Here is a 15,068-nt window from a genome sequence, read left to right on the forward strand (position 1 = left end):
AAAAGTTGGTCATCCTGGAGAGATGGCTCAGGGGTTATGAGCACATGGTGGTTCTTGCAGAGGATCTGGGTTTGGTTCCCAGAGCTCACATCTTGGCTTCTAACCACATGCAACTCCAGTTCCAGGGGATCCAGTACCTTCTGGCCCTTGAAGGCACTGGGATCACACTTGGGGTACACACACATATAGGCAGACACTCGGACAGCTTTTTAAGGCATCCTAGAGCAGAGATGGTCTCCTCCCTCAACCGCAGCCTCCCACACTGTGGTCCCATCAGATGGCTTAGCAGGCTTGCCCAATGGTTTCCCTCACCAGTGCAGACCACCTTGCCAGGCAGAAAGGGTATGGTTAGGCCTGTAACCTCAGTACTTAGGAAGCTGAGGCAGGAGACTAGATTGACAGTTCTAGGCTAGCCTGGGTTACAGTTTTGAGATTCTGCCACGATGAAACAGCCAGGTTTTAGAACATATGAAGCTCCATCTGGTTTGTGGAAAGCACTTGACAATTGTGAGCTTTTTTCGTTACCCTAAGATGCTTTGGCCAAGTATAGGGACCCTGCCATAGCCCTTGCCTGGCTCAATCTCCTGGGCGTGCCCACAGGGTAGACTGAGTTTTGGCTCTGTATTGTGGTTTAAGGAGCATGACCAACTGACATTTCTGCCTACCTCACCCTTTGCACTTGGGGTCAAAGTTCACTATAGTGTAACAGAAAAGAGAAGCTGAGGGCCAAGAGGACAAGGTCTTTGCAAATGAGGCTAGCTCAAGACCTCCCACTGTCCTGCACAGGTTTTTCTGCCTGTCGAAGAAGGCGGCACCCCTCTTGTTACTAAGGAAACATGGATCTCTGGGGCGAAGGCTTTGTGGGTAAAATAAGGATGTGAGTTCAGATCTCCAGTAGGCATGTATCTAACCCCAGCTGTAGACACAAGATGAGCAGACCTGGGAGCTTTCTGGCCTCCCAGCCTAGACAGATGGTTGAATTTGTTTCAGTGAATCTGTCTCAAGAGAGCTATGGTGGAAAGTAAATGAAGAGAAAACTTAATGTTGACCTCTGCCCTCTGCACATTTGTACACTTGAATACACATACACACACACACACACACACACACATACGTATTCATGCTCACACAATTATCTCTCTCTCCCTCCCTCTCTCTCTCCTCTCTGTGAAGTCTCTTGAACCAGCAGATTGGTGTCACTGTCACAAGGAAAGGGGGAACTAGAAAGCTAGGACTGTCTTCAACCACTTAACGAAGCTCTTGTGTTCCAGTCGAAGAATGATACGGAGCTGGTGTGATTGAGACTGTGGAAACCACAGTGGATAACAATTTAGCCCTATGAGAAAGAAGCAAAACGCGGTCACCCAGTGCAGCCTTGAGACGCAGCTCAGGGTTAAAGTCTATCTGTTCTCTCAGAGTTTGACCTAAAGGGTCTTGCTCTGCACGCAAGAGTCAACTGAGGAGCTCGTAAGAACATTCAAGGGGAAGCTGCCCCCTGCCTCACTACCTCTGCTTTAACTGCCGGGAACGGGCCCACCTAACAGTTTTATCTCCGCCCCCACCAAGAAGCAGAATATTTCTTTAATCAGGACAACTGAAGGGCTGTAGTCTCTTGTGCTTAACTCTATTTGCATGTGTGGCTACATGACAGAAGAGGGCATCAGATCTCACTATAGATGGTTGTGAGCCACAACATGGTTGCTGGGAATTGAACTCAGGACTTCTGGAAGAGAAGCAAGCCAGTGTTCTTAACCACCCAGCCATATCCCCAGCCCATAAACTTTGCTTGCTAAATGGGCTATTATAAGGAACATTTTTTTTTTTTTGAGACAAGGTTTTTCTGTGTAGCCCTGGCTGACCTGGAACTCTGTAGACCAGGCTGGTCTTGAACTCACAGAGATCTGACTGCCTCTGCCTCCAAAGTGCTGGGATTAAAGACACGTGCCACCAACTGTCTGACGCCTATTGAGTCATTTTTATAGGACTGTCTAGCACAGTTCTAAGAATACCACTTAGATATCCTAAATAATTCCCCAAACCCGTGAGTTCGATGACCCAGTATCTGGCAGTCTCTCCGATTTGTGTCTCAGCCGTGGGCAGATACTGTAGTGCTGGTGTGAGCAAGGCCTCATCCTATAGATATCAGGAAGAGAATCACTGAGAGATAGTTGTCCAAATAACATTTTATATGTATCACCTCTGAGGACTGCAAGCCTGTCTCTGAACTGTGAAAGAAACGCAATGATCGTTTTAGTCTTGACTGTGCTTGCCTGCTGGGTTTAAGACCTATGTTTTTGTATGGTCAAGGCTAACTGAGGATCTCATCTCCAGGGGTCAGCAAGTTATTTAAAAAGAGCTCCCCCTGATGACCACAATGTCCAGGAAGGAAAATCGCCTGTTTAACGTTTATTAATTTAATTAATATTTAATAAAGAAATACTTCAGAAAATATGAACAGTACCTCAGTCAAAAAACAACCTGTAAAGGAGTGGTTTCAGGCCCCAAATGATTTCTAGAAGCCTCTGAGGTCCCTTTTCAAAGTTCAGATCTCAGGGCTGAATTTTAGTCTGTTACTTCAGAATCTCCTCTCTCAAGGTCCACAAGTCACTTAATTTTCCCAGATCAGCTAGCGAGCCCCAATATATTTGCTGGGAATGCATCTGGGCCTCAAATGGCATGAACCCAGGCTGATATGGTCCTGACTACACCCGGAAAAGTTCTCTCAATTTTGAGGACTTGCTACGGTGAGCTGGGCTCCGTCAAGAGGCAGCCAACAGAGAGAAGCCTGTGACTCAGGGCCCCGGACAAACCTTCCTCCTCCAAGGATGATTCTGAACCCTCAGCATCCTCTCCCAGCAGCAGAAGCCTGCTCCGAAGTCCCGTTTCAATCAAGAGTAATCAGCGGCTGCTCCTGACACCTGAGTATCTCGTATCAGTTCTGAGTGAGTTGGAGGAAAAATACTGGATTTCATTTGTCATTCTCCGGGCTCAGATGAATTCATGTGAGGTTCAGAAAATACCTTGTGCTCTAAGATACTGCCTTCCTGTAGTGTGTGTGTGTGTGTGTGTGTGTGTGTGTATTCATGTCTGCTAGATGCCTTCCTGGCACACCTAGACAGCATCTTCATGAGCACAGGCCTTCTGTGCAGAGGAGTTGAGTCTAAAGGTGACACAGTTCTTCAATAAAGTGGGCGGCTTCTTCTTGCATGAAGGGCTTGCACAGAGCTCCATCAGTGTATCGATGGAGCCCTGGGCAACAGCCCCTAACCGTGGGATAGTGTCCTCAGAAGAATTTAGGGTTGAAGGTGGCCTCTTGCATATGACAGAGGCTACAGACACGGTGTTCTTGGGACAATGGGACCCCTGGAGGGTTAATGCCTTCCTCACGGGACTGAAATCTTGCCCCCACGAGTATTAAGGTGGCCTTTGTGATGTTCAATGAACAGAAAGTCTGCCTCTGAGCTCAGAGGAAATAAAAAAGTCCCTTCATCTGTGTGTGCTCACACACTTTGAAGGACATTCCCCCAGTGGGGCCCGCTCTGACCATACAGGTCTCATGTCGGAATAGATATTTGTAAAGAGAGAGCCCAGTAAGTTAGAGCTACGTAACCTAGCAGACCTGGGATGAAGCTGGAGGCCTGCATCTCTTACACTCTGCAGTTGTGGGATTCTGGTCCATGGTTATCCTTTGAGTAATTGAATGCAGCCTGGAGGCCATGGGTGATGTGGCCAGCCTCTTCTTTTAGAGACAGTGTTACAGCCACCCATGGTACCCAAGGTCTCTGCCTTCCTTCCCTACAGAAAGACAATATTTGTAGCCATGCAGTAAAAAATACAGAAGAAAGAGCACAGGAAATGATGCCCAGAGACCTTCAGTGTGGTCCTCACTCTTCCTTGAAGTAGCTCTGGTCAGGATGCCTTGGCTGTGCAGCGCCTGTTAGCACGAGAGGTGTGAGGATGCCTGGAAAAAAAAAAAAAAAAAACAAAAAACAAAAAACCATGACCGGATGCACAAATGCAATGTCAAGGAACCACAAGTGACACCTAGAGGAAGCACCCCCCCCCGCCCTATTCTCATCAGCAGCCTGCACAGGACTCTCAGGACACAGAGCACCACGGTTAGTGACACAGAAAAATCCCCATCCTCTGCTTTCTTAGAGCTGGCCTGTGCTACAATGTGACCCTCATCAACCTGTATCCCCGAGGCAAGAGGTGTCTGAAGGTTTGAAAGATCAGCTCTTGGGCCTCTACATCCTTTTGTGCCTTGACTCTGTGCCTTTTAAATTTGTATGTATGTTTGTTTGAGATGGGATCTAACTATCTTGCAGGAACAGGCCTTACACCCCTAGGCTCAAGGGATCCTCTCCCCTCACTCTTCCACCTGATCCGTGCCACTGCTTCTGGATTTGACTTGCGTTTCAATCCTTCGGCTTTGAAAAGACTGTGAGGAAGGCATGGGCTGTTCTAGACTCCTGAGCACTGAGAACAATGAGATACAATGTTAACAACCATGATCTCTAAAATAAACAGAAGCCAAAGCTGGGAAGTGGGTCTTAACAGATATCAGGGATATCCGGGCTGCTGAGGACAACCGGTATGTGGAGAAACTCCAGGTATATGGAGCAGACCCCTGTTCTACGTTCCTATCACTTGTCCTAACCCCCTGCTCCCCATCGTCAGCAAAAACATGGGCGCCCTGTCTGTACCCAGCTACCTCCTTCTTGAGGGGAGGAGGCTGTCTAGCAGAGACAATGATGAATCAGAGCGATATAAAAACACATTTGCTGCCCTTCACAAGCTTAAAATTAGATGACGATATAACTTGTTAACTTTTTTAATGCAATGAAAATCGCAGAGTGTGGAGCGAGATTCTCAGACCTGAGCTCTGTAAGGAGGCGATCCTCACTCAGGCTCTGAGACAGTAAGGCACGTCTGATCTGAGGTAGCAGAGATAGAAAAGATTAACCACAGCTGTGGAAGCAGCTGGGCGTGCAGCTGTCATCCCGAGGAACGTGCAGTTTGTTGAAAGCTGCTCCAACTGTCTGCAGAGCCTTGGGCCTGAAGTAGAGCCACACCCAAGGAAGGCCGGAGTTAGGAGCGAGGCGATGCTGCCCCCTAGCGCTCAGCCCAGAAGAGTCATAGTATTGGAGGCTTGATGCAGAGCATGACTTTACTATGCTCCTGTGTGCTACATGTGTGTGGAGGCCAGAGATTCAAAAAATAGAGGTAAGAAAGTGGCCATGACAAAAGGCTGCGATTACATAGCATGACACTGTCTCAACAAAGAAAGATTTAAATATGAGAAAAATCACCTGTCAGAAGAGGCAAACTTTTAGCACTTTACCTGCACAAAAACAGCTCTTCAGAGCAGGCAGTCTGAGTCAGCACCTGCTGCCTGGTGGAGCAAGCGTCAGCATTCCTTCACGGTGCTCATTTCCTGGGTTAGTGAGGGATCGATCTGAAAACAGAGCAGGTGAAAGGGGCACGCCCTTCATCCCTGACAGAGGCTGTCCAACCAGGAGCTCCCTGGCCCTCAGACACACGAGCAGCTTTAAGGGTCCTTCCTGACCCTTTGCCCATGAGCAAAGGGACTCACGGTGACCTGGGTAGAGGTGACACTTATGTCCTGTGACCTCACCCAGCACCCCTAGGGATCCAGTCCACTGGCCTCCTCAGGTGGGTCAGAGAAACTTACTAACCCTAAACCCTTACTCAACTCAAACCATCCCGGGATCTCACTAGCCAAATGCTCAATCCCTGTGGCAGTCCCTTAAAAATGTCCTGTTGGCCATCTATAATGAGATTTGGTGCCATCTTCTGGCCTGCAGGTGTACATGCAAGCAGAGCATTGTATACATAATAAATAAATAAATCTTAAAAAAAAAAAAAAAAAAAAAGACTTAAAAAAAATGTCCTGTTGGTTTAGGCACGGCCTGACAGTCTCAGAGACCACCCTTAGCAGGTTGAAGCACAGGCTTCATGAGACTGACATGGCGTCTTAGGCACGCTCCACTTTATTTTTGGACAGTCTGCGTTTATCAGATCTATTGGCCCGCAGTTTTCTTTATGTTTTGCAGTTATATCTTTAGCTGGTTTGGGTAGTAGAAGTTTGAGAGTGCTCCATCTCTTTCTTTCTTTCTTTCTTTCTTTCTTTCTTTCTTTCTTTCTTTCTTTCTTTCTTTCTTTCCTTCTTTTTTTTTTTTTTGACTAAGGACCAGCTGTAGCTCTCTTTTGAATATCTGGTAGAATTCTGTTATGGCTCCATGTGACTGTGGCATGTTGTAGGAGGATTTTTATTCCTATAGGAATCTCTTAATTTTCTGTGGGTCTGTTTAGGTTGTTGACTTCTTGGTTTAATTTTGGTGGTTTTTGTTAAACCTAGAATTTCATCTATTTCTTTTAGGTTTGTCAGCTCAATGGAGTACAGGTTTTTAAAATAATCCCTTATGGTTTTTTTTTTTTTGTTGTTTTTTTTGGTGTCTTTTGGAATATTTCTCTTTTCACTTCTGATCCTGTTAATTTTGTCTGCTTTCTTTCTTTTTGGTTAGTTGGGCCAAGCATCTGTCAGTCTTTTTTATTTTCTCAAAGAACAGCTTTTAGATTCCTTTTTTTGTTTTGTTTTGTTTTGTTTTGTTTTGTTTTGTTCTGTTCTGTTCTGTTTCATTGATTCCTTCTCTGATTTTTGTTGTTCTTGATTTTGTTATTGTTATTTTTTGCCATCGACTGGGTTTGTATTTGGTTTGTCCTTGTTTTTGTTTTTCAGATTTTGGAGTTGCTTCACTAAGTCATTTACTTTTATTATTTCTAATTTTTTAAATGTAGCTATCCCTCAGGGCTGCTTTCAATGTGTCCCAGAAGTTTAGCTGTGTTATACTTTCATTTTCATTTAGTTGCAGGAAGTTTTAAAGTGTTTTTCTTCATTCCTTCTTTGACCCATTCATCATTCAGTAACAAATTGTTCATTCTCCTTGAGTTTGTGTATTTATTAGAGAGTTACTTGCTGCCAATTTAAAGTTTTATTGCATTGTGGTCAGATAGGCTACAAGGAGTTATATCAGTTTTTTTTTTTTTTTTTTTTTTGAATCTGTAGAGGTTTGTTTGATGTCCCAGGATGTGGTCTGTTTTAGAAAAGCTTCTATGAGCTGCTGAGTAGATTGTGTACCATTTGGTGTTCGGGTGGAGTAGGCTGTAGCTATCTGTTAAGTCTGGTTGATATATGGTATCAATCAGTTCTGATGTTTTCTGTTTACTTTTTGTCCAGATGACGTGGAGAAAGTGGGGTATTAAAATCACCTACTATGAGTGGATTGAAGTTAATTATCTTTAAATCCAGTAACACTTTTTGTTTTCTTAGTGAAGTTGGATGCGCCTGTGTTTGGCCTGTATGTTTAGGATAGTAGTATCCTCTTGGTTAACTGTTCTCTTGATTAGAATGAAGTGTCCCTCTCTGTTTCTTCTGATTAGTTTCAATTTGAAATATATTTTGTCAGCTATTAGCCCAGAGGTGCCTGCTTGCTTCCTGGTCCCATCTGATTGGAATACTTTTGCCTACCCCTTTACTCTAAGGCAGTGCCTATCTTCAAAGCTATGTTTCTTTTTTTTTTTTCCATAATTTTATTTTTCTCATTAGTTACATTTTGTTACAAAGCTATGTTTCTTGTAGAGAACAGACAGATGGATTTTGGTTCTTGATCCGCTTAGTTAGCCTGTGCCTTTAAAAAATAATTTATTTTTATGTACATTTGTGTTTTGACTGCACGGATGCCTGTGTGAGGGTGGATCCCCTGGGACAGGAGTTGCAGAAAGTTGTGAGCTGCCATGTGGGTGCTGGGAATTGAACCCAGGACCTGGAAGAGCAGACAGTACTCAACTACTGAGCCATCTCTCCAGCCCTAAAGATTTATTTATTTATTGTTTATACAGCATTCTGCTTGCATGTGTGCCTGCAGGCCAGAAGAGGGTGCCAGATCTCGCTGGGGATTGAACTCAGGACTTTTGGAAGAGCAGCTGTTGCTCTTAACCTCTGAGCCATCTCTCCAGCCCAGACTGTTTCTTTGATCAGACAATTAAGATCTTTGATATTTAAAGATATTATTATTCTAATTAGGGTTTTTAGAGACAGGGTTTCTCTGTATGTAGCCATGGTTGTTGTGTCCTGGAACTTGTTCTATGGAGCAGGATGGCCTGGAACTCACAGAGATCTTCCTACCTCTGCCTCCCAAATGCTGGGATTAAAGGCAAGCGCCGCCACCATGCCTGGTTAAGAGATTATTATATAATTTATTTTATTTTATGTGTGTTGGTGTTTTTCTTGCATGCATGTACATGTGAGGGTGTCAGAAGCCCTGAAACTGCAGTTACAGTCAGGTATTAGGTGCTATGTGGGTGCTGGGAATTGAACCCAGGTCTTCTGGAAGAGCCATCTGTCCAGCCCCTAAAGTTATTCAAAAGTGTGTGTCAAGTTTGGTCATTGTGTTAACTTTTGATGGTAGTGGTACTTTTGTGTTTTAATAATCATGACTTCATATTTCAACAATGTCTCTGCTTATGCTCATTCCTTTCTTCAGCCAGAAATACAGATACAATTAAAATTTCATTTCAACAGGCCCTCTCTATGAATTTGAGCATCATATCTGCATGAAGAAAAGAAATAAAAACAAAGACATGATTGTTCCTAGGGACAGTGGAGGTGAGGGTTTATTATAGATAAAATGGAGAGCGTAGCCAGAGGCAGAGACATCTGGGAGAGTCCAGAGTGCACATGACCCTATGCTGGGCCATGTGAAGAGAGGGAGGAGAGGAGAGCCCAGAGCCAGAGCCCAGGAGCCGAGGAGCCGAGGAGCCCAGGAGACCAGGAGACCAGGAGACCAGGAGACCAGGAGACCAGGAGACCAAAGGCTAAAAATGAATACAAAAGCACTTGTGTAGCCAAAATAGATGGATTCTATAGGGAAGGACAGCTGGGGGAAGGGCAGCCCAGCTCCTGGGCTGGAGAAGCTTAGGTTAGGGCCTGGTATGTCAGCCAGAGGATGTGTAATAGGTAGGGACTGGGAGATGTTGGGAGAGCCTGGTGACCAGGTCTACTTTGATATGTTAAAGAGGCACCCCAAGTAGCCACTTGTCTGGGTTTGAGTCCTAACAGTACCCACACTTCTGGTATGGCCAACTTAGACATTCGCTCTGTAAATGTTTTCTTCCTTTAATCCTGGCATCCTGTATATGACATATTTCAGTTCCAATGTTTTAGCAAGTATTCTGCCATACCTAGAGAAATATGTCTGATAAAAAGTTACTTTGAAAAAGTAAATTATAGAGGCTTAAGCCCTTTTATTTCCAGAATGCCAGAAGTTGAGCCTGTACTTAACAATTCGCCTTTACACTTTGTCCTATGCCGGGAAAGTCAGCTGATTAACTATTGGACTCATACCTGAAAATGCTGGTTTAAATCTGTCCTGTACCAATTGTCCACTATCTTTGTTATTTACTCTCTTTTTATGTTCCATAGTTATAATATTTAGCTCCAGTTCTCAATATGAGTTGGATTAGAAATAAATCTACTAGCTATTATTCCTTTACTTATTCACGAATCAAACCCACAATCCACACAAAAGTAGGAACTGATTATCTGTTTTTCTTTCTTCACTTTTTCTTTGTTTTTTTTTTTTTTTTTTTTTTTTTTTTTTTCAACACAGGGTTTCTCTCTGAAACACTGGCTGTCCTAGAACTTTCTCTTTATACTAGACAGGCCTCAAATTCATGGAGGTCCGCCTGCCACTGCCTCTGGAATGCTGGGATTAAAGGTGAGTACCACCATACCTGGCTTTAACAGAGTATTTAACTCAAGCAACTGCCTCAGTTTTTCCCCTTTGTTTTATCAAGACAGGGTCTCTTCGTGTAGCCTTGGCTGTCCTGGAACTCACTCTAGCTGTTCTAGAACTCACTCTGGCTGGCCTCAAACTCATAGAGATCTGTCTGCCTCTGCCTCCCAAGTGCTGGGATTAAAGGTGTGCCACTTGACAAAACCTCTATTATTATATTTCAAGTTGATGAATAATGCACAATTAGCCTAATTCTTACTTCTGAAAATATGTCAACCCTATATGGGAGCTGAGGGAAGGGGGCTCAACCAAGTTCAACTATGAAAAATCATGGCTTACTCCTCCATTACACACATGGGTGAATAATTGCTATTCTTCCATATCGCCCGATGATGACACTTCTAAACTTACTCATTTACAGCCTCAGTATTTACCCATCTATCAATTCCCTCATATCTTGTGTCAGGGCTACTATTGCAGTGACTAAAAACCATAACCAAAGCAACTTGGGTAGGAAAGGGTTTATTCGGCTTCTGATTACACATCACAGTTCTTCTCCCAAGAAGTCAGGACAGGAACTCAAGCAGGGCAGGAACTTGGATGCAGGGGGCAATGCAGAGGCCATGGAGGAGTGCTGCTTCCTGGCTTGCTTCTCATGGCTTCTTTAGGTTGGCTTCTTATAGAACACAGAACCACCAGGCCATGGGTGCCACCACCCGTAATGTGCTGGGAACTCCCCCATCAATTACAGTTCCACACAGGCTTGGCATTTTTAAGAAGTATTAAACTCAAAATAATCCTTATGCCTAAGTAGCACATCCTAAGTAGCGGCACCATCACCCTTCACAAAAGCAGATATTTGGTGTCGGAACACTAGGTGAAACTGAAACTTGAAAGCTGAGACGTTTTCAGTGCTCAGGCAAAATGGATATCCACCTTGAGGACTGGAGAGATGGCACAGCTGTTAAGAGCATATATTGCTCTTGTAGAGGACCCAAGGTCAGTTCCTGGCGCACATAGTGGATGGCTAACAACTACCCTAAACTCCAGTTTCAGGGGATCTGATATCCTCTTCTGTCCTTTCTGGGCAATTGCACGGACATGCATATACCCCTACACACACACACACACACACACACACACACACACACTAAAAAAATCACCTTGAGATTAAGTCTCTTGCTCAGCAAAGAGCTTCAGATACAATAGCTACCAATATGAAAGAAAGACAGTAGAGTCCTCTGTCCTGACGACGGGCAGTGAAAGGTTTATTTGACTCTTGAAGATAGCATCTCTCTACCAAGGATAGGGCTGCTAGGCGCAATTGAAGGAGTTGAGAAATGTAGTCATCTGCATCAGAAGCCCAGAGCCTTCTGCAAGGAAGAGGACCATCCTCAGCTTCTCTGGGAAATTCAAAGATAACTGAGAATTGTAGGAGTGGTCAACAGAGGCCTGACGGGGGCGGGGGGGGGGGAGGACACAAAGTGAAGGGCAATGACATTGATACCAGAGCCCTGGAAATAGGAATATCCAGCTCAGGGATGGTTTTGAATGTGGCATCCAGCTACAGGCATGTCCTCCTATGACTGTGAGTGAGGGGAGTGTGCATTGAAATTCACGTGTAGAGCATCGTTTCTGCTTGAGTGGATCTGAGCCAGGAGTGGGTCGCAGCTGGATTAAGGTAAGTGAGACTTGGCTACTCAGGTGTCCGCCAGGGGTACTAAGTGTGGCACAGGGTCACTGAGCCAACGGCCCAATTGGACTCTCTAGATGCCTTTTGTTTTTTAAAGTTTAAGAGTCATTTTATTAGTATTTGTTAATTTAAAACTAATGGGTTTATATGCTATTTCTTACATGTATATAATATACTTTGATCATGGGAGGATTTAGTTGAGCTCACAGTTTGCAGTGATACCGTGGCAGGGGAGGCATGATGGCAGGAGTGTGAGGCAACTGGCCATATTGTCTCAACCATCAGGGCACAGAGAAAAGACAGGGATTGGCCATGTCTATAAAGCCTCCAGGTTCCAAGTGACCTACACTCCCCAGCAAGGCTTAGCATCCTTCCCAGGCAGCACCACTGGCTGGTACGAAGTGTTCAAACACATGAACTTATGGGGGGCATTTAACCTGCAAACCACAGCACCTTCCCTCCCTCCTTCCCCCTTTCCCCCTTCCCTTCCCTTCCTTTCCTTACCCTACCATCCTTTCCTCCTCCTGTCTCCTTTTCCTCTTCTCTCTAATGATAGAACTTCCACATGCATGAAGTAAAAATAAAATTAAAGGGAAGGATAGTCAAGCCCACATTTGGATTTGAGTATTTTACCACTCCATTTTCCTAGCAATTGGTATATCAGCTAGCTAGAAATACCAATAAGGCCACAGAAAACATGAATACTATCAACTGCTTGCTGGAGATTGAATCCTGACTGTATCCTTTTCCAATGTACCTGGAATACTTTCCAAGCTAGATATACGCTGGGTTACAATGCAACGCTCCGTAACATTTGAAAAACTAGAAAAAGATGCAGCTGAGCAGAGGCTTGTGGTGCTGACATTCCAGCAGCCCACCAGGTCAGGATACTGGAAGTCAACTTTATACAGCAGCAGTTGATTTGGTCAGCAGTTTCCATCAGAGATATGTACACATCTGGATTCAGAGAGGCTGGCTATGAAAGAAGTCATTTTGTCCAGCCTGCCCCTCACAGATACAGGGAATATTTCTTATACTTAATTTATGACTAACTTGGGAACAAAGGGTAGTGGAGGTAGGGTGAGGGGAGGGCTAAATTGGTCTGTTCCTCTAATTTCCCAGCACAGACTTTTCTGGTTCCTCAGAATCTGACAAGAATGTTAACAATTCATAAAGGAATCCATCGTGGAGATGTTGGAATTTCTTAAAGGAACCCTCTGAATTAGACAACTTTCAGCAGACCTGAGGAACTGTGGCTGCAGCTATGCAAAGTCTGTAATGATTATAGTTGCTAACAGCTTCTCTCTCTCCCGGAGTGGTGCTTGGCTGCCCCAAGCCCTAGTCACCTTCTTATTTTTCTGTGCTTTAAGATTACTGCCATAACATAAGAACTTCATCAGCTGACTGTGAGTAATGCCTTGGCTATTTTAATAATGAAACTGGTCAAAGTGATTGATGTCATGGAATTGAATCATTGAAGTTCCTGAAAATATGCAGGACCTGGGAAGAAGCAGAGGGAATTTTCTTATAATTCCTGAGCATCATAGTTGGTCTTATTTTTCACTCTAAATTACTTTCACTAACTAACACCCATCCCCCCACCTCAAACGTCACATTTACTTCAATAATATACAAAAGTGTTATTATGAAACAGGATAAATTGAAAGATTATTTCCTGTCCAGTACACAGATTTTAAAATGGCAGGACTCTTGGTAGATGGACCACATTCCTGGGCAGGTCTGACTCCCAAGAGCAGTTGGCCAATACAAATTAACTCTAAAACGAAAACTTGAAGTTAGGAAAGCTGGGAGGTGAGGCTAGAAAGGGAAGGTATGTGTATGTGTGTTGGGGGGTTAGAGAGGGAAGATCTGGGGAGAGATGAGGGTGGTGGGGATTATGATCAAAATATATTGTGTAACATTTTGTTTTCCAGTTCCATCCATTTTCATGGAAATGACAAAATTTTATTTTACTCTTTTACATCTGAAAAATTCCATTGCATATAAAAATACATGTATGAAACTTTTAAATGATTGATAAAATGATATTTAAAAATAAAATAAAATGGTGGAGAAAAGACAACAATAAAGATGATTTATTGTATTTGAGTTGTACTTGGCCACAAGCGAGAACAGGACTATTCCAGAATGCCACACGTACAGGGCAGAGGGCTGAAAGGGACTGTTTTGGTCGCAAGGAAGTCAGTCTCTCAGATGGTCTTAGTGAGGAGATGCTGAAGTTCCAGGTCCACTGAGACTTATTACCTACAGTAGAATACTTGTACCAGCATCCTGGCCTTCAGCATTCCTTACTTCTGCTCCTTCAGCCTTCTTGGGTACACCAGCTAATTTACTTGCACCTCTGTTTCATCTTCCTTCTCTTGCCTTTCACCCTGCACATTTGCTGCTTCTTGCACTTTGCTCTTGTGGAGCAGGAGTTTCAGGCCAAGAGCTATATATAATTTTTTTGAGGAAAGCTTTGAAGTTTTCCTATGGTGGGTGCAAGGTGATCCTCAATAGGGTCAGCTCAGCTGTTCAGCTCTCAACCATTTCTGTTAAAGATGCATTATTTCATATTTACTTTGTGCTTGATTTTTTGTCACTCCAGGGCATTGATGTCTAATCAGCACTTGTGCCCTTTCTAAGCTTTACTTAGAGTCATTTGTAATTGCTGTGATGTATGACCCCAGGTCCAGGGAGTACTTACAAATATGCACACAACTGATATCACAGTGGCCAAAGCACTGTAAGGGTTTTTTGCATTTCTTTTCCATCCAGACACTTTGGTACTGTGTAGGCCCATGAAGATCATATAAAACCAAATCTTCCATAGCAGCAGCCTTCTATGGAGCTCAAGGCCAAGTGGCAAGGTGGACTCCTCTCCTTTTGTTCATGAGTAAACGGAGACTTAGTGATAGCAATGGCTATCCAAACTCACAGAGATAGTCATGGAGGAACCCTGGCTTTCTATCGCGCTGCCTTGCTGTCTCAAAGGGAGTTTGCAAGTCTGTGGATTCCACAACTCAGTTCCTAAGCCTTTCGCTAATTATGAATCATCAACTCTGTTCTGGAACTTCTAGCCACACAGTGGCTATACTGTGTGATGAGTCTTATATTATCTGAGATGAGATAAGAATGTGAGGTCCTGTCATGCTGCTGTTTGCTCATTTTGGTTGACAGGGATATGACCAGTTCTGTCCCTTTGTTAGGGAGACAAAGCACTTTATTCAGCTCATGAGCTCACGCAGCCTGAAAAACCATCTCTACTGTTCTTCTGGTCAATGATTCTTAAGGGCACAAAGCAAAGCTCTGGAGTGCACAGGCTCTGACTAAGCCACTCAACACTGAGGAGGAGGTTCAAAGTGGTGTCTTTCATGACTTCAGCCTTTAATTTTTTTTTGCTTTATTAAAAACAAACAAACAAACAAACAAACAAACAAAAACCCAAACAAACCATACCCAAAAGACTTCCACTCTTACTGGTGTTTCAAGTTTTCACTAACTATATTCCACTTTAACCTCTCTGAAGAAAACAGAAATCAACAGAAGGGCACTAT

Source organism: Meriones unguiculatus, chromosome 14 (assembly GCF_030254825.1).
Source record: "Meriones unguiculatus strain TT.TT164.6M chromosome 14, Bangor_MerUng_6.1, whole genome shotgun sequence".
NCBI lineage: Eukaryota > Metazoa > Chordata > Mammalia > Rodentia > Muridae > Meriones > Meriones unguiculatus.